This window comes from Peromyscus californicus, unplaced genomic scaffold (assembly GCF_007827085.1).
Source record: "Peromyscus californicus insignis strain IS unplaced genomic scaffold, ASM782708v3 Scaffold_3__1_contigs__length_106647218, whole genome shotgun sequence".
Taxonomy (NCBI): domain Eukaryota; kingdom Metazoa; phylum Chordata; class Mammalia; order Rodentia; family Cricetidae; genus Peromyscus; species Peromyscus californicus.
In genome coordinates this window covers 32995472-33023340 of record NW_026294551.1, presented here as the reverse complement: position 1 = coordinate 33023340, position 27869 = coordinate 32995472, and the positions used below count along the sequence as shown (strand labels likewise).

General features: G+C 44.4%; 1 protein-coding gene across 1 annotated transcript in view; it reads right to left on the bottom strand.

The window, feature by feature from the left end:
• Ankfn1 (ankyrin repeat and fibronectin type III domain containing 1) overlaps positions 1 to 27869 on the bottom strand; it is a 393623-nt gene that overhangs the window by 224456 nt on the left and 141298 nt on the right. The gene's annotated exons all lie outside the window — the stretch shown is intronic.

The following is a 27869-nucleotide window of genomic DNA, read 5'->3' as shown; positions in this document are numbered from 1 at the left end:
AGACACAGAGAGGAAGCCCAGCATCACAGCTACCACTCCCTGTTGGGTTTCACATCCCTCACTCCTGCTGTCTATCTCCGAAATACAATTGTCATGCCATTAAGGGACATTAACATTTCTAATTTAGACCATGAGCTGTGAAAGTTTCTAAAAGTTCACCTACCAGGTGAAGCCATCTGAAGCCTATTAGAATTGTGGAATGGAGATTTCATGGAGAATCAAAATGCTCTATCATTTTAATAAAAGCATCATGTGTGCCTGAATGTGGAGGTAAGAAAGAGCAACTCTGTGTGCCCTTTCTTCCGTGGCTCTTCTTACTCTGAAACCTTAAACCTCTGAGAGAGGAGTCTTTCCCAGCTCTGTCACCAACCATTGTGTCACAGAAGCTGCTGCAATTATCTACTTGTTCTCAGGGCTGCAGGTGGGGTAGGGTGGGGTAGGGTGGGGTGGGGTGAGGATAGGGTGGGGTGGGGGTGGGGGAAACACTGAGGTCTGGCCTAGGGTCTGAATTGGAACAGGGCAAGCATCTGGCAGAGAGCTCTTGGAAGAGGGTCAGAGGTTGACGGGAGGCAAGGACTTCTTAGGTGACCTAACAAGGCATGCTTCCACTTTGATGCCAAAATCCTCTCCCCAAGCTTCCAATATGGCTTGGCAAAATCCTGTGGCAACCTGTTTTCTACATCTAGGGTGACACATCCTTTAAAATTAATTTCTTGACTTGTCCAAAGGAAACTACGGCTCTGCCTGTTCCCCTGGTGCCAAACATCTGGATGAAGGCTGGAGGCGGAAGTCCCCTGAGTAGGCCCCATGTCCTCATTTTCTTGTGGCCTGGAGGGTCAGTGACTGAGAAAATGGGCATCATCCAGGAGAGCAGCTGAGGGCAGACTGTGAGGTTTTCTACATGGTTGGAACATGCTTCCGCCATGTCATCTGGATGTTTGCGCGCTCTGTGCATATGGGATCTTGCCTTGTTTCCCAGATTCTTGAACGTGGCAAAGACTATTAGTGTTTAAGGGCCAGCAAATACCTAGCACATGACACTGATGTGGTCTTAAAGTTTCACCTACAGCCAGAGAGGTAAGGATAGAGGTTCCACTCCTAGTTCCACTATATCACTATCATCATGACCACCACCACCATCTTCATCATCATCATCATCATCATCATCATCACTACCATATTCATCAAAAAAAACAATTTTGAATGCTTACTGTATCCAGGCACCATGGCCATTTCATTTAATTTATAATAGCCCTTTCAAACTGGGCCCACTACAATATCCTATTTGTCAATCAGGAACCCAAAGTAATTGTATTGACCAAAGTCACCAAGATAGCAAGGGGGCAGAACAAGTTCTTGACTCAGAGCCTACAGTGTTGTCTAGTGTGTAGTTAGGCAGTCCTGGTCTACCATGAATGAATAGATGAACGAATAAATTAGCACATAATAGCAAAAAGCCTAGCTTGATTCACTTTAGGGACTCCTAATTATCTTGGGAGAGAGTAGTATTCAGCAAAGGAGCTAGAATTGGATTTGAATTCCAGATAAGGCACATTCTTGGTATATGGCCTTAGGCTGGTGGTATTGCCAGACTTAAGGTCATAGCCTGGAGCCCTAGCAAATCAGATTTGGCTACCTATCTGCCATATGAAAATTAAAACAGCCAAATTAATCGTGAAAAGCAGAAAAAGACATTTAGTTATTGTGGCATGTGGGGAAGAGGTACAAAGAAATCCGGCAACACCCCCACAAGTGGCTCTTTAATTGGCTTATTGGGAGTAGGTGGCCGAACCAAACAAGCTGAGACTCTAATTCTAATTAACTATGAATGTAATTATCTACCTACAAAATGGGAATATGGACTATTCTCTAGATTTATTACAAAAAAAAATCTTTATTATTTTTTGAGACTTGGTGATTTTGACCTTGCTTTGTTGCTGAGGCTAGTCTTAAACTCCTGATCCTTTTGCCCCGACCACCCAAAGGCTGAGATTGAGGTGTGCACACCGGGTATAACATTTTTATGGATAATATATAAAGTGCTTTTCGTACAGATGGTCCTGGCTACGTGTTGTATATTATCCATCACTATTTGAGGTGTTGGACTGCTCGTGGCATATGGCCTAAGGCTGTCCCCCAAGAGAGCAGAACTATGAGCAGGCAGTCTCCCCTGCTGATCTTCCCTCCTGTCACTTCAGACCTTCAGGATGTCAGATATCCATTCTTTTATGCCTCCCTCCACATTGTAAGCTCCCCATCACTGACTGCCATGCGCAAGCCCCACAGCTTCTTTCATGAGGACAAAACTGGAAGACAGTGGGCTCGCGTCTGCCGAAGGGAGAATGCCCAGGTCACATGAAAAAAAAAATCATTATAGTTCACACAAGAGATTCAAGTCAATGTCACTTTCCTTCTCAATACTCTGGTTTGACTTGAGTCCATAAAAATGCTTCTATCAATCTCTCATGGGGCTCTCCTCAGCCTCATTCTAGCACTGGCTGTTGGCCATGCTGGTCCCCGAAGGGACTCCGAGTGTAAACACCATGCTTTGGGCTGCGCTTCGCTCATGGCACATTCTTTCTTCTAGCAAATGCTGAGTTTTTCATGTTTTTCCCACAGAAACATGGATTCTGTGAGTTCCTCATATTAGATGGTGGAGGCTGAAATAGTAATGACGTGATGACGGCATCTGTGTATTCAGATCTGATTGTCTTGGATGGTCTACAACTTGACAAGTATATGCCAGAGCTGTGTGACATATGCCATCCCAGTGAGAAGCTGACCCTGTGGTAAATAGGCTACCTTTCCACTGAGGGAAATATAGGCGCGATCTCCATGAAAAACTAACCGGTTCTAAATTTGTGTAATTAGTTCTGATCACTTTGGGAACCAAAGATGGAGATGTTTGTTTGTCTTTTGTTGCTGTTTGCCTGGTGAGGCCTCTAGGCCTTGGAGGGGGGGGGGTGAAGAGATGTGGAGGCAATGACACAGATACTGGGAGGTTGCAAGCAAGCTCATTTATTTTCAGGAAAGGGTAAGCCTTATATACCCTCTACCTCATCCTGAGGAAAGGTCTGTCTTAGTGCTCATTGCTAAGTTGGTGCTTTCTGATAGGCTCTGCAATCTGCTGTCCGTTGCTGGCCTCAGGGTCCCCTTTTGACTATTTTTGCAGGATACCTAGTCATTGTGGGAGCAGTATAGCCCGTGTTCTAGCTTATCTGAAACGTGCAGCAGTTCTGCCTGCCTCAGCCTTTGTTCATCTTCTGAACCATCCATAGCATACATCATCTTCTGAACCATCCACAGCACACCATTGTCTTGAAATACTTTGATCTTTATAGATGACTACCAAACTGGCATTAGAAAAAGGTATTTCCTCATGTCTGTTATCCATGATCTTCACAGTCTTCAGTGTTCCATTGCTCAATCTGGGCTGAAAACTCAGACTTTAGGAGTATAGTTCCACAGGGCTTGGTCAGAAATGTAAAGACACTTATGGAAATGCCCAATAGACATTATTGGTTTTCACTGTATGATCCCCATGGCTTCAGTCAACTTTCCATTGCTGTGACCAAATACCTGGCGGAAGCAACCTAAGAGAGGACAGATTTATATGCGTTTATGGGTCAGAGGGTACAACCGTCATGGCAGAGAAAGCATGGCAGTTGGAACTTTGTGGGGAGGCGTGCTCATATCTCAGCAGATCAGGAGGTAGAGTGCTCTAAACAGAACCAGGAACACACATCACCTTCCAGATACATCCCCCTACTCCCACCCCACACACACCCCGTGTCCCACCTCTGCTACCTATATCATTCCCAAAGGTCCCACGACCTCCCAAAACAGAGCCACCATCTGGAGACCAAGTGTTCGGACACAGAAGGCTTTGGGAGGTGTTTCACATCCAAACCACAACTCTGAGCAGAGCAGGACTTGGGCTCTTGGTACTGCACACACGGTCCCCAGACAAAGCTGTACGGTGGTCAGGGAACCATGCGCTTGGACCACAGAACTTTGGTTTCTTGGCTTGCTGCTGTCATTGGCCCTGGCATCACAGTCTCCCTGGCCATCAGACTAGCTCAAGGGCAGCCTGTCAGGATTTGCCTTTGGGTCCACAGAAGCCACGGCTCTTCTAAGGTCCCTCAGGAGAAGTACCACTGGCGCCCAGGAGCACAGCACCCCTATTCTCCCAAGCATGAAGACTTTTCTGACCCAATCCCTTCCAGGGGCTGGATTTCCTTCTCCTGTCACTAGAGTGCACGCTGATTGGTGGCCCGGTTTGGGCACCCGTATAGAGTCTTCTGGGTATGTTTGATTTGCTAAATCCATCTCTTACCTAATTTTTCTCACTCCTCTTTCTCACCCTAGTTATTTTCTTTAGCTGTGTATTTTTATATTACTTGGTACATTTCAATTAAAAAATGCTCTTACGAAGTGAGAGGAAGGAAAACAAGTACAGATGGCCCAGCAATGCATTTAGTAACTCACTTGCAGATTTAACGTCTTTGTCTTTTCTTTAACGAGAGGAGGATACGGCCAAGAGCCTGGTTCCCGTTTCCACCATTGGATAGGTGTGTAACTTTACATAGAATACTTAATTCTCTGCAGCGGGTGGGTTGTTTTACGGAGTTCAGAAGTAGAAATACTTAGTTTCTGAGATCCTTTTCAGTAGCTAAGGCCTTAGACATTCAAAGGAGTTTACCTTCCCTGTGCTCACATCATCAGCAGGTAGGAATGAACAGCTTGTAGGCCTGAGTTCTGGGACACACCGGAGCTTCATAGCAGCCCAGAAAAATACCTGGTAGCAAATTGTGGGGAGTCAACTTGATATCTTCTTCAAAGAGTTTAAAATCTAAAGGATACTCCAAATTCATTCTCCTCCATAGCAAAGAGAGAGAGAGGGAGAGGAGAGCGAGAGGGAGACAGGAGGGACAGGGAGAGGAGAAGGAGAGGGAAGGGGAGAAGGAGAGAGTGGGGGTGCTGGTGGGCGCCCATGTAGTAAATGCTTGCTGAATGCCCACTAAACACATCAATGGGGAATGGATGAATTTAGGAACAGATTCTTGCATAGATTCCCCAGTTTAGGATTCTTCTACATGTACATGTAGATCTATTCCACAGAAGTTAAAAATAATCAGTGGGGGCTGCCAATTATTCCTGTTTCCCCCTCCTCTGTTTCCTCCCCATCTTCCTTGCCTTTCCCCCTCCTTCCTCCCTGTCTTCATCCTCTGCCCACCTCCCCTCTTCCTGCTCAACTGCACAGTTTGGGGATGGAAACATGATCTGGAAATTTGAAAAATGGGGCAAAAGCCCTTTGGGCGGTGAGAGGTCGATGCTCCTTGTTAACTTCCCTTTAAAACACAGTTATTGATTCATTTAGAGTGGTGTGTGTGTGTGTGTGTGTGTGTGTGTGTGTGTGTGTGTGATATGAATGTATGTGATGTGTGAGAGGGTGTGTGTGTGTATATGTGTGTGTGTGTGTGTGTGTGTGTGTGTGATGTGAATGTATGTGATGTGTGTGTGTGATGTGAATGTATGTGATGTATGAAAGGATGTGCGTGTGTGTATGTGTGTGTGTGTGTGATGTGAATGTATGTGATGTGTGTGTGTGATGTGAATGTATGTGATGTATGAAAGGGTGTGTGTGTGTGTGTGTGTGTGTGTGTGTGTGTGTGTGTGTGTGTGTGTGTGATGTGAATGTATGTGATGTGTGTGTGTGATGTGAATGTATGTGATGTATGAAAGGGTGTGTGTGTGTGTGTGTGTGTACCTGTGTAGAAGTCAGAGAACAACTTGCAGGAGTTGTTTCTCTCCTTTTACCACGTGGGTTCTGGGAACCCAGCTGAGGTTACCGGGTCTGGTGGCAAGTACCTTTACTCACCAAGCACCTGCTGCACCCCTTGCTAACTTCTGAACATAAGTCACCACTGATCTAAATGCACCTAAGTCAACATTTGGCTTCAGCAGGATAGAAGCTGCTCCCTCAGCGAGATTGAAAACTAAGCACTGCAGTCAGATTTCATCTATCACCCACTCACTGAGCCGTAGACTGTCTTCAGCAGCCCCTCTGATGGAGCTACAGTGGAGCTGCCTTCCACCATTGCAAAACTACGCAAATTTCCCATGGAAAAGGGCACCAATGAAAGCTATCCTGAGCAAGTATAGTTGAGCTTTCTTTGGAAGAAAGCTGAACACACTTTTTAAACAGGATTACTAACAAGGCTGTCTTTTGTTACCAGCAAGATTGTATATGGCTGTTGCAAGCAATTTTAGCTTCCTTTTTGGAAAGAGGTGAAATACCAACATTTTCGAGAAATTAAGTGGTGTGAGAGTTTTAGCTTGCCCTCCTACTTTCCTGCATGGGAGTAACCATTCAAATTCCATAAACATAATAAATCTTGGGTACTAACCAATGGTAGCCATGCTACTTTAAGTATCTGCGCATGCCCAATCATCTATTGTACTGAGTAGGGAGAGATAAGATTGCTCTTATTTCCTCATTGGTGGTTAGCTTAATGGAGACAAGTCATTTAGCCCTTCAGGTGTGTCTTCTCCTCTTAGTGGAGAAAAGCTGTAGCTAAATGTGTAGACCTATTTAAGAATTTTGTGGGAAGAAATTCATATTGATTTACTATTTTGAATACAATTCCACACCTCCTAGGTTAATGAGATACTGATTATGACTGTATTTCTGGATGAGAGCATTAAAGAAAAATAAATTCTTGACCTGTGTGCTATCATCCCCTTCCCTTACTATGCCCCCACAGACATTACTAATCAACCCTACTCTTTTATACGAGCTGCCACTTGGTTTCTGGGTTTATGAATAATTCAATGGTTCACTAACTGCCACATGAAAGCTATTTGTCATGCATTTGGTGTGCACGCATATGTGTGAGCTCATATGTCTCTGAGTGTGTGAGTGTGTGTGTGTGTGTGTGGGGGGGGGGTGTTCACATGTATGTGCATATAAGAAGAGGCCAGAGGACAATCTTAGATGTTGTCCCTCAAGTGCCATCTACACTTTTGTCTGGAGACAGGGTCTCCCATTGGCCTGGAGCTTGCCAGTAGGCTATGCTGGCTAGCCAACAGCACCAGAAATCTTCCTGCCTCTGTTTCCCCAGGCTGGAATTGTAAGCACATGTGCTGCTACACTTGGCCTTTCTCTATGAGTTCTGGAAGCCAAGCTCAGGTCCTTGTGCTTGTGCGGCACACACTTTGCCAACTGAGCCATCCCCAAGCCCTCGCCATGCACTTCAAAGTAGGAAAAAAATATCAGAGGGTGCAGGGAATGTTGAACATCATTGCATCCCAGCACTGACTGGGAAACAGGGAATGATGGGAGGTGCCTGGCTTCTGCTATCTTTTCTGTCCTATCTTTTCTGTAAACGATGGGCTCCCGTTCCTGCGAGGATCGGGGAGGGAGTGCAATACAATTGGGACAAACCGTAAAACTAATCTGCCAAAGTCCCCCCTCCCCCCCCCCCACACACACACACACATTGGGGAAAGTGCTAATTGTGATGTAGCATAAGATCCCGAAGCCTTGGTAACATCCTCAGTGATTCACTTTCGGCAAGTGAGCTGGGACTGCTGGATTTTCTGAGAGAGGAAGAAAGCAAAATCTAGCTGCTGGTTTTTCTTCCTGAAAAGGCACTGAGGCCCATATTCTGCCCTGAAGTCTAACGACCTCTGCTTTTATCCACCATGGCCTTCTCTGCTTCCTTCTGAAAGCTCTGTCCTGGTGCACTACCCCCATGGGAACGCATGCTGCCTCGGTGACCAGGCCTTTGGAAGCCTAGCTAGCTAGCTGTTCCCAGCAAATGTGTCCAACCTCCATCCCTGTTTGGATTGTCTTGGCTGATCTGGGCCTTTTGGTTTTCCGTTCAAGGTTTAGAATCAGTCAGTCAAGTTCTAAGAATCATCCTACTGGGATGTGCAATAGGTTTTCTTTGAATTTTCAGTTGAGAGCATTGCAAATTTTATCATTTTGAGACTTCCTGCTCACAAGTAGGACACAGCTGCCATTTATTCGGATCTAGTGTCAGGCTCTCAAACAATCTCTTCCAGACTCTCAGTGGTTAGGATGAATTTAGCTGTGGGTCAGTTACTGGCTATCGGGTGCTCTGAGTTCTTCTAGGCAGCTTCTGGATGACTTGGGGATTTCCAGCTCCCTTCCCAGTTCACACATGGGCGTGTCCTCTTCACCATCACCCCATCCTCCCTTGGTTCCTGTCTTTTCTGTGGCTTTCAGGTCAGTTGCCACAGTGTTCACTCACTTGACAGTGGACGGTTTTCCCTCAAGGGCTCCCTTCCCCACCCTCTTACTCATTCTTCCTGGGATGGCCTTCTAAGAAAACCACATGGCTTTCATCTCTGTCTCAGGGGCCACTTCTGAGGCAACTTAGACAAGCATTAAATTAATTTCCAAGTCAAATGTAATAAAATGAATTCTCAGAACCTAACTGCAAAGTCTTCTACTTGGGGTAATCCCTGGGGAGGGATCTTCAGGAGAAGGGCCTGGCTTTGGGTTTAGACTGTTGAATTTTAGCTCCTTTCATTACATTGTCTGCTCTCTATCAACTTCTGCCTTCCACCTACATCAAAATAAAGCTGCTCTGGTTATTAAACGATGTGTTAAATCTTATATTCATTTGACAAATATTTATTTCTTCAGGCATAACATATGTAAGGAACATGGTTAAGTGGCTGGCTCAGACTGCTGTGTGACACATGGAACTCTGTGTGCGTGCGTGCGTGCGTGTGTGTGTGTGTGTGTGTGTGTGTGTGTGTGTGTGTGTGTGTGTACTGATGAATATGAGGCAGAGGAAATTCTGGAAAGCTAGTGACAAGGAAACTAGAAATCATGACTTCTACCAAAAGACTGGGTAAGGAGTCAGTGAAGGTGTGGGTAGAAAGGGGGAGGGGCTCAGCAAGGGATTCCTCCTTCATCCCCCTTCCTGTCCATTCCAAATCCATCACACAGCTGTCCCATCAGTGTCACACAAGTCCAGTGGGACTGCAGCTGTTGGAGGATATGGCTACCCAGTTCTTCACTAACACACTCAGCACAGGCCACAAACAGGACCCACTACACCCATCATCTGAAGCATTTCAAAAACGAGGCACTAAAGACAACATTCTAAGGCCAACCCCTAAGGCCAAGAGAATGGTTGGTCTTGTTTAGTCTTCATGAACACGCCTTAGAAGAGACTAGCAGTGTGTAAGAATAAGCATGGAATAGACCCAGATGGCTGGATTTGAAGAGGTTTCCGGTGCTGTCTACACATATCTGATTGTTAATTCCTCTTCCCTTCTCACCTTGACTTTTAGTTTTTATGACAGGGTCTCATATTGTAGCCCCATCTGGCCTAGAACTACCTACATTGCCCAGATTGGCCCCAAGCTCATGGCAATCCTCCTGCCTTAGCCTCCCAATCCTGGGATGATAGGCCTGAGCCGCCAAGCCTGGCTTTTAACAGTCAATTTCTTCTGTAGACTACAATCCCTATGTTGCAATGTTATTGACAAAATTAAACCAGGCAACTGGGGGGGGGGGGTGTGTGTGTACACAATCTGGTTTAGTGCCTGACACAAAATAAATACTTGATAATAATAAATGGCATCTACTGTTGTTGTAAAACTGTTTCACACCGCTCATCTACATATCCTAGAGATACTTCTGATGTCGGGTCTCAGTGCCACCAAGGATGGGTTTCTGGGTTCTTGGGTCCTGGAACAAGGAACTGGACAGAGAAAGGCAGAGGGCAGCAGAAACAGCAACAGTTCATAGAGAAAAATACATTGCCAAGGGAGTAGCGAGAAAGCTTCACAGCATATGGGGCTCAGCTCCAGAGGCAGGAGGCCTTGATGTCTGTCACATTGCTGGAGCCTTTGGGCTCATTTGCATGGTGTGTGCAAGCTGTGTCCTCTGTAGTTCTACCAACAGCCTTGTGCATCACAATCTCATTAGCATCTTAAACCTCTACCCTGGGAAGTGAAGTTTAGTATTGGAACGAGTCCTGGTCACCTTCAGACAGGCTGGAGTGCCTCTACAGCTGCACTGATGGCCAGATTTAATTGGAGGATCTCCAGCCTTCCTCTAGGCCAACTGCTGTCTTTCATATGCTAATTTTGTAGCCTTTGCTTCAGGCCTTCTGGACCTCACTTTCTGCCCTGTTCCCCCGCCTCTTAAGTTTTTTTTTTTTTTTTTTTCTAAAAAACACGGGGTTGAAATATTTATGAAAGAATCTGTGTCTTACTTCCACTGTACATGGTGCTCACATTTGTCTATCTAATGGATGATAATGCCCTAACTTCCGCTCTTGGAATCTAATTCAGACTTGTGCTTCACTTTGCCCAAGTAACTATTTCGAGTATCTTTGTAAGTATTCAGCGATGGATGGAGGAGCCATGCCACTGTCCTCTGCAAAGCAGCGGTATCCATCACTCATTGTAGTAGCTTATCATAATTTTGCTTGCTGTCATAGTGAGCTTGAGCTGTCAACTTGACAGTACCTGGTAAAAGGGAACCTCCACGAATAACTGCCTAGGTCGGATTGGCTTATCGTTACGTCTCGGATACATTTTCTTAATTGGTAATTGATGCAGGAGGGCCCAGCCCACTGTGGGTGACATTACCCCTGCACAGGTGGGCCTGGGCTCCATAAGAAAGGTAGTTGAGCAAACCAGAGGGAACAGACCAATAAGCACTGCTCCTCTGTGGTTTCTGATTCATGCTCCTGCCCTGAGTTCCTGCCTTTGATTTTTTTTTTCAATCATAGACAGTGATCTGTAAGCAGAATAAACCCTTTCCTCCCCAAGTCTGGTTCTGTTGTTGTTACCACAGCAACAAAGAGCAAAGGAGGACTCCTGCTGTTCTACACAAATGAAAAGAAAGCACAGAGAGGGCAGCCAGGGCTGTAATGATTGTAGAGCTTTGAGAAGAAATGCACATGCTGAAATTCGAGTATCTCTCACCTTGCTTTGATGTTCTTTTGACACAGGCTGGTTAACAGTGTGGTGTAAAGCTAGGACAAAATTAAAAAGAGCTTTGGAAAGAGTAATTGGTGCTTGAAATGCATAAAATATAAGAATCAATGAATACATAAAAGATGAGAGCTAAGAGAACACTATTTTATGATAGTGTTCAGTTCTCCCTGATGTAGGACCACCTTTCAGCTTTCATGGATTCGGTTTTTGCGTACATATTAGTGATGTATCACATTCACCAGAGGAAACTGCTTCGATTTCTAAGAAGCTTACCTGCTATCTGTATCTAAGATGGTATCTACCAGTTCATGCCCCTCTGCAGCTCTCTTTCTGGGACCGAGTTGATAAGCAAACATGTTGTATTGTCAGGAGGTGGTGGCCGTGCACGCCTTTAATCCCAGCGTTTGAAGCAGGAGGAGTTTGAGGCCAGTCTGGTCCACAAAGTGAGTCAGGGCGACACAGAGAAACCCTGTCTTGAAAAGAAAGAAAGGAAGGAAGAGAAAAAGGAAGGAAGGAAGGAAGGAAGGAAGGAAGGAAGGAAGGAAGGAAGGAAGGAAGGAAGCGAGCGAGAAAAAACATGCTATGCTCTGAGCCCCACAGCCCCTCTCCATCAAAGCTACAGGGTAAGCTTATGGTCCCACCTAGTGTCTTCCTCCATGCCCCTTTTCATGTAGGCCAGGCCAGGCTAGATTAGCTGTCCAAAGCAGGCCCACTCCTCTGAAAATCTGAGCCAGAAACTCTTGTTCTCTGGAAGAGACTGTCTCTCCCACCTTGGTCTACTGTGACTATCTCTCTTAAGGCGGCTCTTCTCTGGATTCAAAGGGTTTGCCTTCACGGTCCCATCATGTCATCCATGTTCTGAAGCTCTGTCTCTTCTAATGCCCTCTCACATCAAGCCTGGATCATGGCTGGCTGCTCTTGTGAGGCCTTTTCTCCAAATGAAGCTCATTCTGAGGGCTGATTTCGCCTCTGCTTCTTCCTGGGTGCCTGCCTCTCTCATTTTTTCTTTTTCGAACAGAAAGTTTATTATTTCCCAAAGGAGTTCCAGTTCATATGACAACACTAATCACATAACCTAAATCAAAGCTCTGATTGGGAAATTTCCATTTTGATTGATTAAAAAAACATAACATTATTAGTGAAACAATTTGGGGTTTTGCTGTTGTTTTACTCTTGATATATGGTCTCATATAGCCTCGACTGGCCTCAAACTTGCTATATGGCTGAGGTTGGTCTTGAACACCTGATTCTCCGGCCTCAGCTTCCAAAGTGCTGAGATTACACACACGAGCCGTTACACGTGGCCCTAATTGTTCAATAGACTAAGTCCTTAAACATGTGCATACTATAGGGGTGGGAACAAAGGAGATTCATAAAGAAAGTAATAAAAAGAGTAGTGTCTTGGGCAGAGGTGATAGAAAGTGGGGGTAGAAGTGATAGATAGAATGGAGAAAGGTGTGCTCCAGCAGGTAGTGTAGCGTCACCTTGCAGATAGGACTGGCTTTGCCTTGTCTTCTTAGAGAAGATGCTGGTGTGAGACAGTGGAGAAGAATGGTACTGGATGGGCCTATGCCTCTGTTTGGACAAGTATCACGCACATCCGTAAGGAGACGCAGGCAGGAAGGACCCTTTTCACCGTGTTCAGGGAGCAGAGCCCCTGCTCCTCCTCTGGCTTTGTGCTAGCCTGATACCGCTATCCCATCCTTAACTGCACCACAGCAGAGTTCTCCGAGTACTAAAAGGATCCAGAAACATGACTCAGTGCGGTCGCAAAACGACCAAAGCCGTTTGTCAGCACAGCTGCAGCTCCATGTGGGAATTTCAGAATAAAATTCGCATTCTCCTTTCCTCAGAGAAGCTGTCTCGCTTGATCTCGTTTCCTAGCTCCCTCTTCTATTTAGTCTTCAGTTTAACGACACAATTAAAGCCGCCTCCAGCGCTTTTTCCTTCAAAGCATTAGAAACAAACGGGGCAAGATTTTTTTCTCTCTTGTACAGATTAAAAATAGTATCGCTTTATGGAGGAGATTTGAAATGTTCCTGACAGGATTTCAGAGAGCTTACCGTGAGATGTGGGTTCTAACGTCAACGTGTGAAGTAAAAACGGATATGGTCAAAATGAACAGTGAAAATGAATTCCTCACCATCCATAGAGTATACTGTGTGACCTCTTCCCAGGAGGACCAGAACAGCCAGTGTGGCAGGATGTTTATTTACTGCCGAGTGCTGGATGGAGTAGCTGTCTCATGTACAGATGCCATGGAGACAGGAGTGAGCATCCTGTGGGAAGCATCCTGTAGTGAAGAGCCAGCCCATGGTGGATTATGAGCTAGCTACAGAGCTCCTGAGCCCATTCCCTGCTGCTTGGAGGAGTAAAGTGTGATCACCTCTATGGTTGGGCTAGGGAAGCATTGCATCACCGATTTGTACCATAAAATGCTGAAAAAGAAGAGACAATTCTCCATAAAGATCCCCTCAGCCTCCTTCCAGTTCCCGACATAAAGTCCGTTAAAGATAACTAGGCAGGAAAGCATGATGGCAACATTCTGATCTGCCCCTTGAAATCCTGCCCCTTGGTGCTGCCCTGCGTTCTGACACAAAAGCCTCAAAAGCTCCTCCCCTTCCTCTCTCTCCTGCTTTTCCTTCCATGAGGTGTGCACACTCAACCTCTCTCTCTCTCTCTCCTCTCTTTTTCTCTCTATCCCTCCTCCTCCCCCCCGCGCACAATAATTCATAACACATGGTAGGGTCCCTCTTGGAACCCCTCCCATGCTTTGGAATTTTTCTCACTTTTCCGTGATAAATCACTTCTTTTACTTTACTCATTACTTGCCTATGTTTCTTGTTCTTGAGAGTGTGGGACCATGAATCCAGAAGCTACTGGCTGGGGGGGGGGCAGCTTTGGAGACTGTGATCATCTGGCATCCTAGTTCTTTGAGTTAGGCTCATGAAGAGCTAAGAAAGGATCCATAATGTTAAGCGCGCGCGCGCGCACACACACACACACACACACACACACACACACACACACACACACACACACACGAGAAATACCAGAATTGCTTCACAGTTGTTGAACCCTACACTTTGTGATGGGTTGCAAAGGGCATAGAATGGATTGCTTCCCACTGACTCTCATGCTGGGCAAAAGCTCATTGAGCAGGACCTTAGGGAACATTTCTTTCACAATGTAACTATTATTTTTTCTTTTGTTGTTACACAGCTAAATGTGCATATTGTCAACATGAGCCCCTGGATTAGAATTAAAAGTGATTTTTGGAGTTCTATCCAGCCAGCGTTAAGGGGCTTCAGACAAGTAAGCAATCAAAGTGGTGAGTAATTCATACACGTACCCAGGATTACTTACTGAAAGCCCTGCTTTGGGAAGCACAACACTGAGATTTAAAACCCATTAATTGCCAGGACTACAAAACACATTGAAATTTGAATGGAAGAAAATTTGCCCTTCTAAGGAGTCTCTTTAAGGTAAGACCTTACAAATGCAAAAATCAGTGGCTTAAGTAACTGCTCTGGGAAGAGAGTTCGGTAGGTAATTGTAGCTGGAGTTTTCTCTCCGGGTCTTGTGTCCCATATCAGAGGTAATAGGCAGTTACAGGCTTGAATGTCATCAAGGGTGGACCCCTCCCTCTTATAACACCAGTTTCTGTCCCAAGAAAGGGAAAGTATCAAAAATGTTTCTCCTTAGAATGGAAGGGGAACTATGGGTCCAACAAACAGGTGGAGGGTGGAGTTAGCAAGGGATTTGGGTGCTCTGAAGACAAAGCTCTTTCCATCTGGTAAAGTGTGTTCTTTTAAATAGATTTTTTTTCTTTCCTTCATGCTGTTTAATCTGCTCTGTTAGGTCATATCCTGTTCAAAACACCAGGACCTGAGTTGTATCTCCAGCCCAATGAGGAGATGGTGCCAGACAGGAAGACATGGAAAATGGTAGGGACAGGGAAAAGAGAAGGAGCGCCTCACTGGAGTCTGGGGGAAAGAGAAGGGGCACCTCACTGGAGTCTGGATGAAGCCTCCCATCAGCTGAGAATCAATTAGCTACATTTGCCACAGAGGTTGCTGATGTACAGACAATATTCCTGTTAGGTCCACAGCTCCCCCGACACCCGTCCCCCACTACCACCGCCACCAAAAGGCAGTACTGTGACAATGTCCTAGACAGAAGGACCTTGACTGGTAAACAGCAGGCTTGTTATTGGGTAATCAGAAGCCTAAACTCAGAATTCCCCTGGATCTTGTGAGGCAGATAAATAGGCAGAGGGACCGTGACTAGGTAATAAAGATGGTAGACTTCCAAAATGGCTAACTTCTTCCTCACTCTCCAACCTGATAGAAAAATCTGGCAGCTTAAGACAAAAATCTGGCAGGACAGTAGGGTTGTCCTGATGATGGACCAGATCCACAAGTTTTGGATCAAGACATATTTACACCAAAGTTGTGGGCCTATCAGCCTCCTTGTCCTTTGGTTCAAACTGGCCAAATGTAAATTAAGGGAGGAAGACTCCTTATAGACTCCCTAAAAACCCCAGTCTGCAAGTCTCTGGCTTTAAATCTCCCCTTCTTTGTACAAGAGCTCTCTTTCAGTGTGCCTGCCGTATTATGGGTTCCTTCACCTCTAATAAAGCCTTTCCTCAGAGGCTGACTATTGTGTGTTGAGATTCTCCCTGCTGCTAACTGTGGTGTTTCATATTCTTCCTGCCTTTTAATGCTTTGACTGGCAGAGAAAATTAACCTGATTCAGATCTGTAGATGGTAACATTTTGTCTGTTGCCCATATTTTATGCTGTGTCTTGTCTGCATTAATTTGAGGGTGATCATGTGGACCAGGAGTCAAGGGGAGGCCAGAACAAGACTCCGGTGACAAATTGGGACAACTTGAGGTGACAAGGGCCAAAGTGAGGTTGGGTCAGCTGGATCTCCTTGTGTCTACAGCCTCCTGTACGCCTGTGAGAGTATTCACAGCTGTGGAGAGCTCACGTAGTCAAGTGATGCAGCCCTCACCTAAGGTTGAGTCAGTCTGCATACATTCAGGAGCTGACTCAGCATTTGCCTTTGGGGCTGAAAGTGTAAATGAGACGAAGATGGAGGTGAATCTCCTCCTTTTAGCCTTCTCATTTTTTGGTATTGACAAGCCATTCTCTTCAAAACGAGTAATCCCCCCAACCCCCTTTCTGGATTTTTCCAGCATCCAGCTGAAAAAAAAAAGACACAAACATTGTGAGTGTTGTTAACACGTGAGACAAAAGACTGCCTTACAAGGTAAGAATACAGAAACAAAGATTGCGATCGATCACTGGTAGAAACAATCCAAAGGCTTCCTGGGAGGCTGTGGGCAATGAGATCTGTGCACAGTAGCACCTGCTGAATCCTGGAGAGGCATGACTAAAATGTGATCTCATAAGGAACGTGAAACCCAATAAATTATATTGAGATGCACTGGAAGACAGGCCTTCTGCACAGAACAGCATGTAACCCAAGTAAACAGTCAATGAGCAAGGATTTCTTAGTTATTTCTCATCATTGCTTAATGCATCCCAGTGGATGAACATGCTAATCTTGGGAGAATACCATATACCTAAGAAGAATAAGTGCCCTCAAACCTCCCAAGCCACCTAACATCAAATTTCTAACTGCGATTTAGTGTCTCACGTAGTTTTTTCCTTCAAGAAAAACTCACTAATTGAGCCAACTATATACATTTATTTAGCAACTGAGACTTGGCATTTGGTTTATAGCCTGTCATTTGTGAGCTGATTTAGCAGGAGTCCGTGCTTCTATGTCTTCTATTTCCCTTTTGAAATGCACCAGAAATGAATTTTCTAAGCTTGTAAAGACATCAGATTTAGGCTCCTGGAGACTGCCCTCTGGTGAGTTGAAGTTGAGAATGACCACAGCGCATTACTTAGAGTCAACTGGACAGTTTCTTCTGGGCATGTGGTGTGTGCCAACCACCTTGGGAATGTTATGACAAGCATCCTAGTGACTGGGCACAGGTCAGGCAGCTAAAGGCACTTTTATAGTCTATATAATAGGAAGACATTTCTACTTCATATTGCAGAAAGAAATATGCAAGTATACACTGTAAATACCTCAGTAGCTACACACTGCTAATGGCGTGTTTGCTCTGAGTTAATCCTATCCAAGGTGATACTTTGGGGTGAAGTCAAAGCTCAGTGGCCTTGGAAATGTGCAAAACAAGTTGTACAAAGAGATGATAATGAGGGGAACGTTCAGGAGCTATACAAAGCATCAACATCATGAATCTGAGAGATAAAGCGGAATACTTGACCAGGGAGATGAGATTGAACTTCAGAATGATTGACTGCTTTTGTTTCCACTTTCTATGAAGCTTACTAGCTAGAGATGAGAACAGGTAGACCTCTGAGATATTCATCCACTGCCTGTTCAGATCACTGGCTTTCTGAATAAAGCATACACTGAAATTCTGAATAAAGCAAAATCTGGAAATTCAAGGTTTTGGTGACGAGCAGCATGGATTCCAGTATTCTGGTTATACCATGAAATGTAGTCCTGCAGGGTTACTTCTCTCTGTGTGTACACTGCCTCCTCCACTGGGTCCAGTGCGTATAGTCATCATCTACCTTTTTAAAAACAGGTTCATTTTATTACTTTAAATTGTGTGTGTGTGTGTGTGTGTGTGTGTGTGTGTGTGTATGTATGTGTGTGTGTGTGTGTTCACATGAGTGTGTGCCCTGCAAATAACACAAGTTGGCAACATACACTCTAGAGGTAAAGTTATTGGTGGCTCTGAGCAACCTCGTGTGGATGCTGAGAACTGAACTCAGGTCCTCTGCAAGAGCAGCAAGCCCTCCTAACCTCTGAGCCGTCTCTTCCAGCCCCTTATCTGTCTTATGTACTGACTGTAACTACTGAGCCATCTTTCTAGCCCCTCATTTATCTCTTTACTGACCATCTTCACTAAGTACCCCTCACCTACTGTCTTACAAAAGGTATATGTTGGATAAAAGTTTTTAATATTAATGTACTGAGTGGGGCAGATAAAGTAGAGAAGGGCAGCCAGTCACACCCACAGCACTTGTAGCTACTGTGTCCTTCCGAGCACCCTGTCATAGTCTATGTGGGACACTCCTTCAAGCAGCATTTGCTCATATGTTCTTCCTGTTTTCTTACCCCCAGGCCACTGAATCCTGCCAACAGTCCTGGCAGTCCTGGCTGAACTCTGGGGCCAGGTGTGGCTGTACACACCCATAATCCCAGCCCTTGAAAAGCAGAGGCGGGAAGACCACAAGTTTGTGGCCAAATCAAACCATGATAAGAAACAAAAGAACTTCTTAAACAAGCTACTGAGAAAACACCTTCATACATAACATCAAAGTGGAGAAACAAACAAACAACAAACCCCCCCAAATCACCACCAACAAAAAAAATCCAAATGAAAAGCTCAAACATTTAAATGATAGCAAACTATAAATTCGTTGATAATAAACATTACAAAAGAAAATGACAAGCTCACAACTCACCAGAGAAAGATATTTGCACATAACAGACTGTAGATTTCAATCCAGAGTAGGTAACTTTGTGCAAATGCATAGAAATAAAATAGTAACTGATAAATAAAAAGCAAAGAATGTGACTAGGTAAGTCATAAAGAGATAGGTATGACTAACATATGTCCAAAGATATTCCAGGCCCCTGATTGTTAGGAAATTGAAAAGTGGAAAGCAAGTCACCATTTTATCCCTGCCATCTTAAAGACATTTTGGAGTCTAAAAGTTATCTGTTGATTTGGAGAAACAGGCACTTCTATGCCATGCTCATGGGAATATGAACTGGTCAGCCATTAGAGGGGCAGTTTGGCAATATTGATAATGTATATATATATATATATATATATATACATACATATATATATGAGGTATATGCCTGAGGATGCAGCAAGTTCATATCTAGGTATCCTGGAGAAAGTTCTATTCAGATGAGTAATGTCATAAGGAGGGTCATTCAGCATCTTTGCTGGTGTGTATATCTGTGTAAGTATGCATGTGTGAGTGTAGGTATATATGTTTGGAGGTCAGAGGACAACCTCAGGTACTGCTCCTTGCCCTCTACCTTGTTGGAGACACTGTCTTTGTTTAACACCACTGTGTACACGTGTGAGCTAGCCCACATGTGAGCTCCCAGTCTCTGTCTCCTTTCTCTATGTATGAGTGCTGGTCTTCCAGACATTTGTTACCGTGTCTGGCTTTATGTGGGTTCTGGGGATTTGAACTCAAGTTCTCGTGTTTGAGCAGCAAGTGCCTCACTTCATCTTCCCAGCCTGCTCAGCCTGCTTTTTAATTGTAAAAATTGTCAAAAATCTAACTGCTCATCAGTGGAATGGATAACGAAATAAGTAGCATCATACTGCAATGTAATCTGTTCTAAAGTTAAGACAGCAAATTGCAGCCACATGTCCATTTGGGTTGACCTCAGAAACATAGAATGGACTGGCAGGTAATGTATGGCACCTGTAATTTGATAGCATTTGTGAAGTCCTAAAAAGTATGATGAGATGGTGGCTGCTGCTCCTTCATGATGACTGGATGAACACACAGGATTGTGTGTGTTTGGTTTTTAAGAATGACAGAGAAGAACAGGATGAGAAAGGGGGCAGAGGAAGCTCAATTATACCTGTAAGACTACTTCTTTTTAAAAAAAACTACTTAAAATGAAATTATGTTTGAAGAAATGATTCAGTTGATAAGAATGCTTCCTATGCAAGCATGAGGATTCAAGTTCAAATCCCCAGACCCCATGTAAAATGTCAGGTATGGCTATGCTTGTGCTTGTAACCCCAGCACAGTGGGGGGAATGAAGGGGGGAGGAGTGAAGACAGGGAGATTGTTGGGGCTTTCTGGCTGCTAGCCTAGGTCCAGGTTCAGAGAGAGGCCCTGTTAGGATTCTGCTGCTTCTCCAGCTGCATGACCATACGTGTGCAGTTCAGTAGCTAAGCAAGGGGTCTTACGTCGTCAGTGCACTGTATGATCACGCAAATGTGTGCAGCATGGTCACACAATCAGTGCACGCATGGTGTAGCTCAGTAAGCCCACCTGCGCGTGTGCATGGGAATCCTTAAAAAGCTAGACACAGACTCCTCCTCTCCCTTCTGCTCTCCCCCACCACTCTCTCTTTCTGCACATGCCTCTTTCCAGGCCTGGTTACTCTTTTCTGTCCCCCTCCCTCTGCCCCGCCTTCCTCCTAATAAAGCTCTGACACTGGGTTTTGTTGTGTCTCATGACCTTTTTGCCCGGTAACAGGCACCACTATCAGATGTTAGGATTCTGCCGCTCCAGCTGTATGAGCGCACATGTGCTGTTTCAGTAGCTAAGTAAGGGGTCTTATGTCTTACATCATCAGTGTGCTGTTGGAAAAGAAAGGCCTGAGACACACAGATTTCATTCATTTGAGTTTGTAGACCCTGGGGATTTCCCAAGGTTATGGGCTTTTATACAGTCCATAGAGTTAGTAAATCGACCTAGCCACCTAAGGAGATCTCTTAAGGATGCAGGGGGGAGAGAGTAGCTCTCCTGCTCAGCAGTTCTCCATTTCTCTTGGAGCATCACTGTTCAGGTAATACACTGTCCCACTACACTGTTCACTCTCTGTGGATATACTGAATATCGGCGTTTGGGCGATTTTTTTGTCCATTCTCTATTAACTTGTGTTTATGTCCCTTGCACTCTAAAACACTGTTTAGAATAGATTTAGTGATACAGTCTTTGTGTTGCTAAACAGCAGTGAAGAGGCAACCATTTTTTTTTTTTGGTGGTGAGAGTGAGAAATGGCTTCAGGAGATATAGCATGTTGACCTTTGACCAAATTCTAAACTAGGTTTTAAGAAAAATGATTTGTAAGTCAGAGACGCAAACAATAGCAATGACTTGTAAAGATCCAGTCTTGGGGTTGTTCTTCTCACACCTATTCCCCACTGCTATTGAAGTGGAAAGATGAGTGTTATGCTATTGAGGGTTTGTACAAGGAGCGATTGTTGGAGTTCCCAGGAATGTGCAAGCTATTTGCTAAGCACGGACATTCTAAGAGGTTAAGTTCTATAGGACAGTTACATAACTTGTATTCAGAACAAAGGAAGGAAATCCTCAAAAATCATCACTTTTTAATTGCTTTGCTCCATTGTGTTGTTTTCCGAGTGTTTGATCTGTATGCTGTAATGTACTAAGGTGTGTTACTGACTATAACCCTAACTCTGCATTGAGTAGCATGCTGGCATTTGAAATGTCCAGAAAGGAGTGCTCACTCATTAATTAATCATTCACTTTTCTGGTGCTTTTTTTGGGGGGGTCTAAGCGAGGATCTTGTATTTGATAGACAAGAGTGCTACTACTGAGCTAAATCCCCCAGCTCCCTAAAGGAGAGATTGGTTATTCCACAGAGATTGGCAAATACTACAGATGAGGCTTTAATTTACTCTCTTGTTAAGTGTCCATATTAAGAAGTTATAGGCACAATTCTAACAATGTAGATTAAGCAAAAAGGAATGTTCTACCTACAGCTGTCACATGATGAATAGCACAGAGATTTGAAGGAATACAGTTGTAGTAAAAAAACAAACTAGTGTCCAGCTTTGCACAGAGTGTGCTCACAACATCGGGAAGACATGCACTCTTGTTTCCTTTTGGCCTTAGTCATGAGCGTGAGCAGAACTGTCAACTCTATTTACATGGAAACTATACTCATTCCTCAATTTCAGCCTTACGGTGGCTACAGATAGGAGAGCTCAACCCAAAAGAGCAGCAGAATCATGTGAGAACCAGAGAGCTATAGGGAAGCTGTAATTCTGTATTCCATATTTTATTATCATTTGTAAATTGTGTGCTATATACCCATCATATCAGTAAGACTTACAATAAGTATGCACACACACACAGATACACACATATGGGTATACACATACATGTACACGTGCTTGTGTGGGTGTGTGTGTTTGTGTGCAAGATTTGCTCACCATTGCACAGCCCTGTATCACTTTCAGAAGCAGTGGGGGAAAGGTCATATTGAAATTACATAGGAAGTGGAGTTGCTGTGGAGAGAATATCATCGGCCAGTGGTAACTTGGTGATTCTAGAAGGCTGGGCATGAGTAGGGGAAGAGGTAAATGAAGGAGAAAGTGGAAGGAGGTGGGATTGCAGTGCACGCAGCAATAGGGAAGAAGGGAAGTGTGGTGGTGTGAATGGGATATGACTTGGAGGCTCGTGGAATTAACACTTGGTCCTTTGTTAGTGGCACTGTTTGGAGAATTATGGACCCTTTGGGGGTAGAGCCTTGCCAGAAGCAGCACATCACCTGGGTAGATTTTGAGAGTTTATAGCTGTGTCCTTTTCCAGTTTATTGTTGTGGCTTCCTGCATGTGGCTGATGATGTTATCTCTTGGTTTCCTGCTTGGGCAGCCTGATACCCTGCCTCTCTTGCCATTGTAGGCTCTCCCTCTGGAGCTATAAACCAAAATAAAGCCTTTCTTCTTTAAGTTGCCTTGGTCATGGTGTTTTATCACAGCAACAAAAAGTAAACAATACACGAGGATTGAGCAGTCATCACAAGGAATGTGGGTGGCCATCTTGAGACATTCCGCTGAAGAACAAGATATAGTCCTTTCTGAACGTCTTTTGTAAAGGGTGATCATGTTCTTCACCTCTTCAGATGTCTGTTTCCATTGAATCTGTAGCCCATGAAATGGTTATTTAGTCAAGCTGCACTGTCATTTCAACTATGAAATTATTTGGGATTATTATGGGGTGCCGTGAACAAGTTATGCCCTGTTGTCTTTGTTGTTCTTAATGCAGGGAGATGACATCATCAGAAAAACAAAAGCAGAAACAGTGACACTCTTGACTATCGATTATTGCTGTCCTGTTACCAATGGCTTTCCTATACTCTTTACATGGATCTATCATTAGAATAACCTGTGAGACAGTCATAAAGTCATCTTCTCACATCAGGAACAGGTTCAGAGATAAAACACATGGCTGACAAAGGCAATTTGGTTATAACTGAGTGATCTAGACCTGAGGACTCACTGGAGTCAGCTTCAGTAGAGAAAATTGCCATGAACTAGCAGACAAACATAAAACTAGCTGTTTAGTTTTACAGGGCACCAGTATCAATCTACAGCTAGGTCCCTGCTGGGGCTGGAAAGCAGCCTGCATTAGAATCTGCTGATGGATTCCAGCAAAGCAGTCACTGAACACTGGGGCATGCCAGAGAATGTCACAGACATTTCAGGGAAGACAAAGAAGAATAAAATACGGATCTACCTTCCAGGAGCTCAAAATCCAGATGTTCCTTCTTTATCAATCAAAGTCAAGAGGCAAATCAAACTGGTACAGGGATTTAAAGAAATAAAAAAAAATCAAAACACCTATAGGTTCTCAGGAAGAGTCTGAGACCGAGATGTGTCCCAGGGATCCAGGTAAAGGTCTCACATTATGGAACACCATGGGCGGAAGCGTAGGCAAAGCTGGGGCAGCTTAGATGTGGCCTCCTAAGACCTCCAGGTTAACCTTGGGAACAAAATGTTGTTAAATTTTTGGATGTATTCCACGCTAGACTAATAGAAATCCTGCACCTGGGATGAAAGTGTCATTTCCTTCTGTTTTCTTGGAACTCTGGAAGGCCGGGCTTCTCAACAGTATCTTTTTATTTCAGGCTGTAACATTTTAAGTCAGACATTGAAAAGGGAACCTGGATAAACTGAAAAGGCTAACTCACCCTGTTCTTAGAAGGATGGCTAAAGGAATTGGGGAAGTTTAAGTCTGGGTAAGGAAGACTCTGAGAGTATGGGAGATTAGATTCCAAAATATTTGCAGGGTTGTCCTGTGGGAAGAACGAATTCCTGTAAGTGAATCCTTAAGGGCAAAGGCAACCCAAATGACCTGGAGTCATATCGAAGCCATCTCAGTAAGGTAGGTAAGCTGTTAAAAAGGAGGAGCAGGATGCCCTGGGAGAGGAAAGGAAGGGTGCTTCCTAACGGGAGTTGTGACTTCTTAGGTTGGGCTATTGCACCGTATGACATGGAATGTGTCTTCTCAAATTAAAAGCCTGCAATCCTGCAATTAGTCCATAACAAGAGTGATTTGCTAACCCTTGGGAATACATACACAGTTAGGTCATATTTTCTCCAAGGCAGAACTCAGCGATAGTAGTTAACATACAAATAGCCATTACCTTTAAATTCCTTAGAAACATAAGAAACGATGGCACTTAGGTCATGACCTGGATAGAAATAGATGGCCTTTAGTCTTAGATCTCTGCTGAACGATGAGAGACCATGATGTGGAGACCTGGGGACTATTTCGAGATAAAGAAACAAACAGAAGGAATACAAGGTGACCACGGATGCAACTTCAGGTTCTTCAGCACTGCACCTAGCAGCTCTGAGAGAGCAACTGAAGGCAGCCAAGTCTTTGCAAAGAGACAGAACAAACCACTCAGTCTAGATAAGTGCCCCATCGTTACTGCCTGACACCACAGATCTGGAAAGGCCACTACAACCACTAGGAGGGAGATGCACAGGGCATCAGAACGGAAAGCGGTAACAGATTCTGGCACATGTGAGCTAATTCATACGAAATAAGTAGTTAGCAAGCAGATACATACAGAATGATCCAAAGAAGAGGCCAGCAGGAGCCTGTGGCGGTCAGGGTAGGGCAAAACTTTTCTAAGCTTGGTCAATACAAGGAGGAGAATGGGAGGAGAGGAGGAGGAGGAGGGAAAAAAAGGAGGAGAAGGGGGAAGGGGAGGAAGAGAGAGAAAGAGGAAGAAGAAAAGAAAAAGGAGGAGGTGGGGAGGGGGAGAGATTGACATTGTAGCCCAGACAAATTTCAAGAGGATTTTATTGGAAAAAAAAAAAATCTTCGCCCTATCGATGAAAGCCCCCAGATAAAACTCTAGGTCCACAATGTATTAAGAGTTGCTTCTTCCGCCTGAGCTCCCCTACTTCCAGCATTCTCAAACATTCTTCCTGACTTCTTTCATTACTGTTCCCTTCTTTTCACTGGAGCAGATGGAGCTCTGGGGAAGCTCCCCCCTCCCCCATCACCTCAGCCCCACCAATGGGGCATTGAACGAGAGCCAGGGTGTTGTCTGTGAAAAGAGAAATTGCAAAACCACAAATAGCAGAAACCCCAGACTGCCAAAAAATGGAAAGGAACACACAATATCGCCATGCCTCTTAAAAAGCAATTGCGCATTTTACAGGCCCCTGGATGGTTCAGGTTTGCTTGGCAACCCTCTCACCCTTACCACCCAGAGAGAAGATAGTGCTCCGTCAAAGGCAGTGGGCCCGAAGAATGGAGAATTGAGACCCACAACGGCGGGCACAAGACTGAAGGAGACGGCGTGGGCTCGGCAGGATTCTGTCTTCTGTGATGGTACAGTGTTGACCTTAAGATCCAAAGTTTGACACCAGATTGCCAAGGACCCCGGAAAACAGAATCACGAAACCAAACCAAACGGAACCAACCACAAACAAACAAGCAAAAGTCCTCATACAAATCCTTTACACATCCAATGTACTTTTAGGTGCCCCCACCAACGTAATCTTATGTGGTTATCATAATAACTTTTCCAACAGTCAGCAAAAGCCATCTGCCTCTCTCCTCTTTGATATCCCATAATAAAAGAACATGGAAGGTGAGGTGGCAACATTTTCAGAATCCTGTCACCTCAGAGAAAGCGAAATGGACGCTGATTTTCACCCTGGGAGGTTCCTTCCACGGCCCCGCCCTATTTTCCCATGGGGCATTTCTTCCTGATTGGGTTAAGCTGTCCTCCTCCAGTGAAGTTGGTAATTCCATGTTCTGTACACAGCTTCAAAACCCCATAAATGGAGCACTGAGTGCGGGCAGGGGTGATGGCTGTGTAGCTGGTCCTTGCTTGTGCTCCAGAAATGCTGATGAAAGTAGCCACCAAAAGGAAACCAAGTAGCCACTGGCTGCTGTTATTTATTTCTTTATATACTTTAAAAAGATTTCTTTACGTTTTTGTTGTTGTTGTTGTTGTTTTCTGTTTTTTTGTTTGTTTTGTGGTTTTTGGAGACAGGGTTTTGCTGCATAGCTTTGGAGCCTGTCCTGGAACTTGCTCTGTAGACCAGGCTGACCTCAAACTCACAGCGATTCACCTGCCTCCACTTCCTGGGTGCTGGGATTAAAGGAGTGCACCACCACTGCCCAGCTATTTACTTTATTTTATGTGTATGAGTATTTTGCCTGTGTGTATGTCTGTACACCAATCATGTGCCTGGTTCCCAAAAGATCAGGAGAGGGCATTGGATCCCATGGAACTGGAGTTACAGACAACTGTGAGCTGCCATGTGGGTTCTGGGAACCAAAATGGGTCCTCTGCAAGGGCAGCCAGTGCTCTTAACTGCTAATAATCTCTCCAGTCTCTGTCCAACGGAGAATGTACTTCTGTCCAATCTCCAATGCACTTCTGTGACTCCCTGGGTAAGACCAACTTTCTCTCAGTCTCTCAGAGAAGACTCAGGCATTGAAGAAAGATCCCCTTTGTCTGGGTATTATAAAATTCCAGTGCTGTTTCCACATTGGAATTCTTTGCATTGTGTATGATCACTATTTGCAACTTCTGTGGTGAATCAGCCAATTCCTTGCCCTCCTTCTGATCTGCAGTCTACAAGGTGCTTTAACTTAAATCTTGATAAAGAGATCTGGGGGTAACAGTCATCACTGATATGCTCATATTTACAGGTAATGGCTCTCTCTGACTCACTCATAGTTAATTAATAAAAATAAATCATAGAAAACATTAAACTGGGGATTGAAGAGATGGCCCAGCCATTATGAGCATGTGAGAGCATGGAATGCTTCTCCAGAGAACCCAAGTTGGGTTCTCAGCACCTACATCAGGTGGCTAACAACCACCTGTTGGAATTTCAGTTTCAGAGGATTTGAACCCCTCTTCTGATCTCCACACATGCATGTACACATACCCCCCTCACAGATATATTATTAAATTGCCCTTCACCTAATATTCACCATGAACACATGCAAACTACATTTTAGGATTTAATATTAAATCACTGAAAACACTGTAGAACTAAGCAGGCAGTGACATATGCTAAGAAGCTATTAAATATGAATACATAGGAAACTATACACAAGGCGGTTTCTCTGGAAATGAGCTCCATGTTCTAATGAGAGAAAAACAACAAAAGGGGACATTTGTACAAGTAATGGGCTCATGATAACACATGAAAAGGAGGACTTCTCATGAAAGTCTACTGTGGCTTTATTGATAAAAGCCACTTCAAATATTCTTAACATGCAGGTATCTTGATAATACATTCTAGACCAAAACAGTAGAACATGGACCTTGACATTATCAACAGTCTGGTGAATACATAACACTTGGACGTGAAGTCTGAATGATTCTGAAAGTGAATGCTTCTTGCTGCTGATGTTTGAATATTTAGTGGCGAGCAGTGGGATCAATTTGCTGGAGAGAGCAAACAGAGAGGCATCACCCTGGGAAGTCAGGATAAACTAAGTTTTTCATGCAGTTCAGCTGAACACACTGTCTCAGGGACTGAATGATCTGAGGGGAATTTATTAGAACGTGTGTGGTATGCAGAATTCCAGTGAAAGCGTGGGATTCTGACGGGTCTAAGAATGTCTAGTTAAATGTGTCAATGGCTGCTGAGATGTACCCCTTATTGGAAATTCTGTATAAGCCCAGAGCTGCAAATGGCTGGCTCAATCTTTTACCCCGTGGCTGTTTATCTCATGACCACTTATTTTCACTGACAAGGAACTTGCTACCATTTTCAGATAATTGGGAATCTTCTGCCATCTTCATATTGAACCTAAA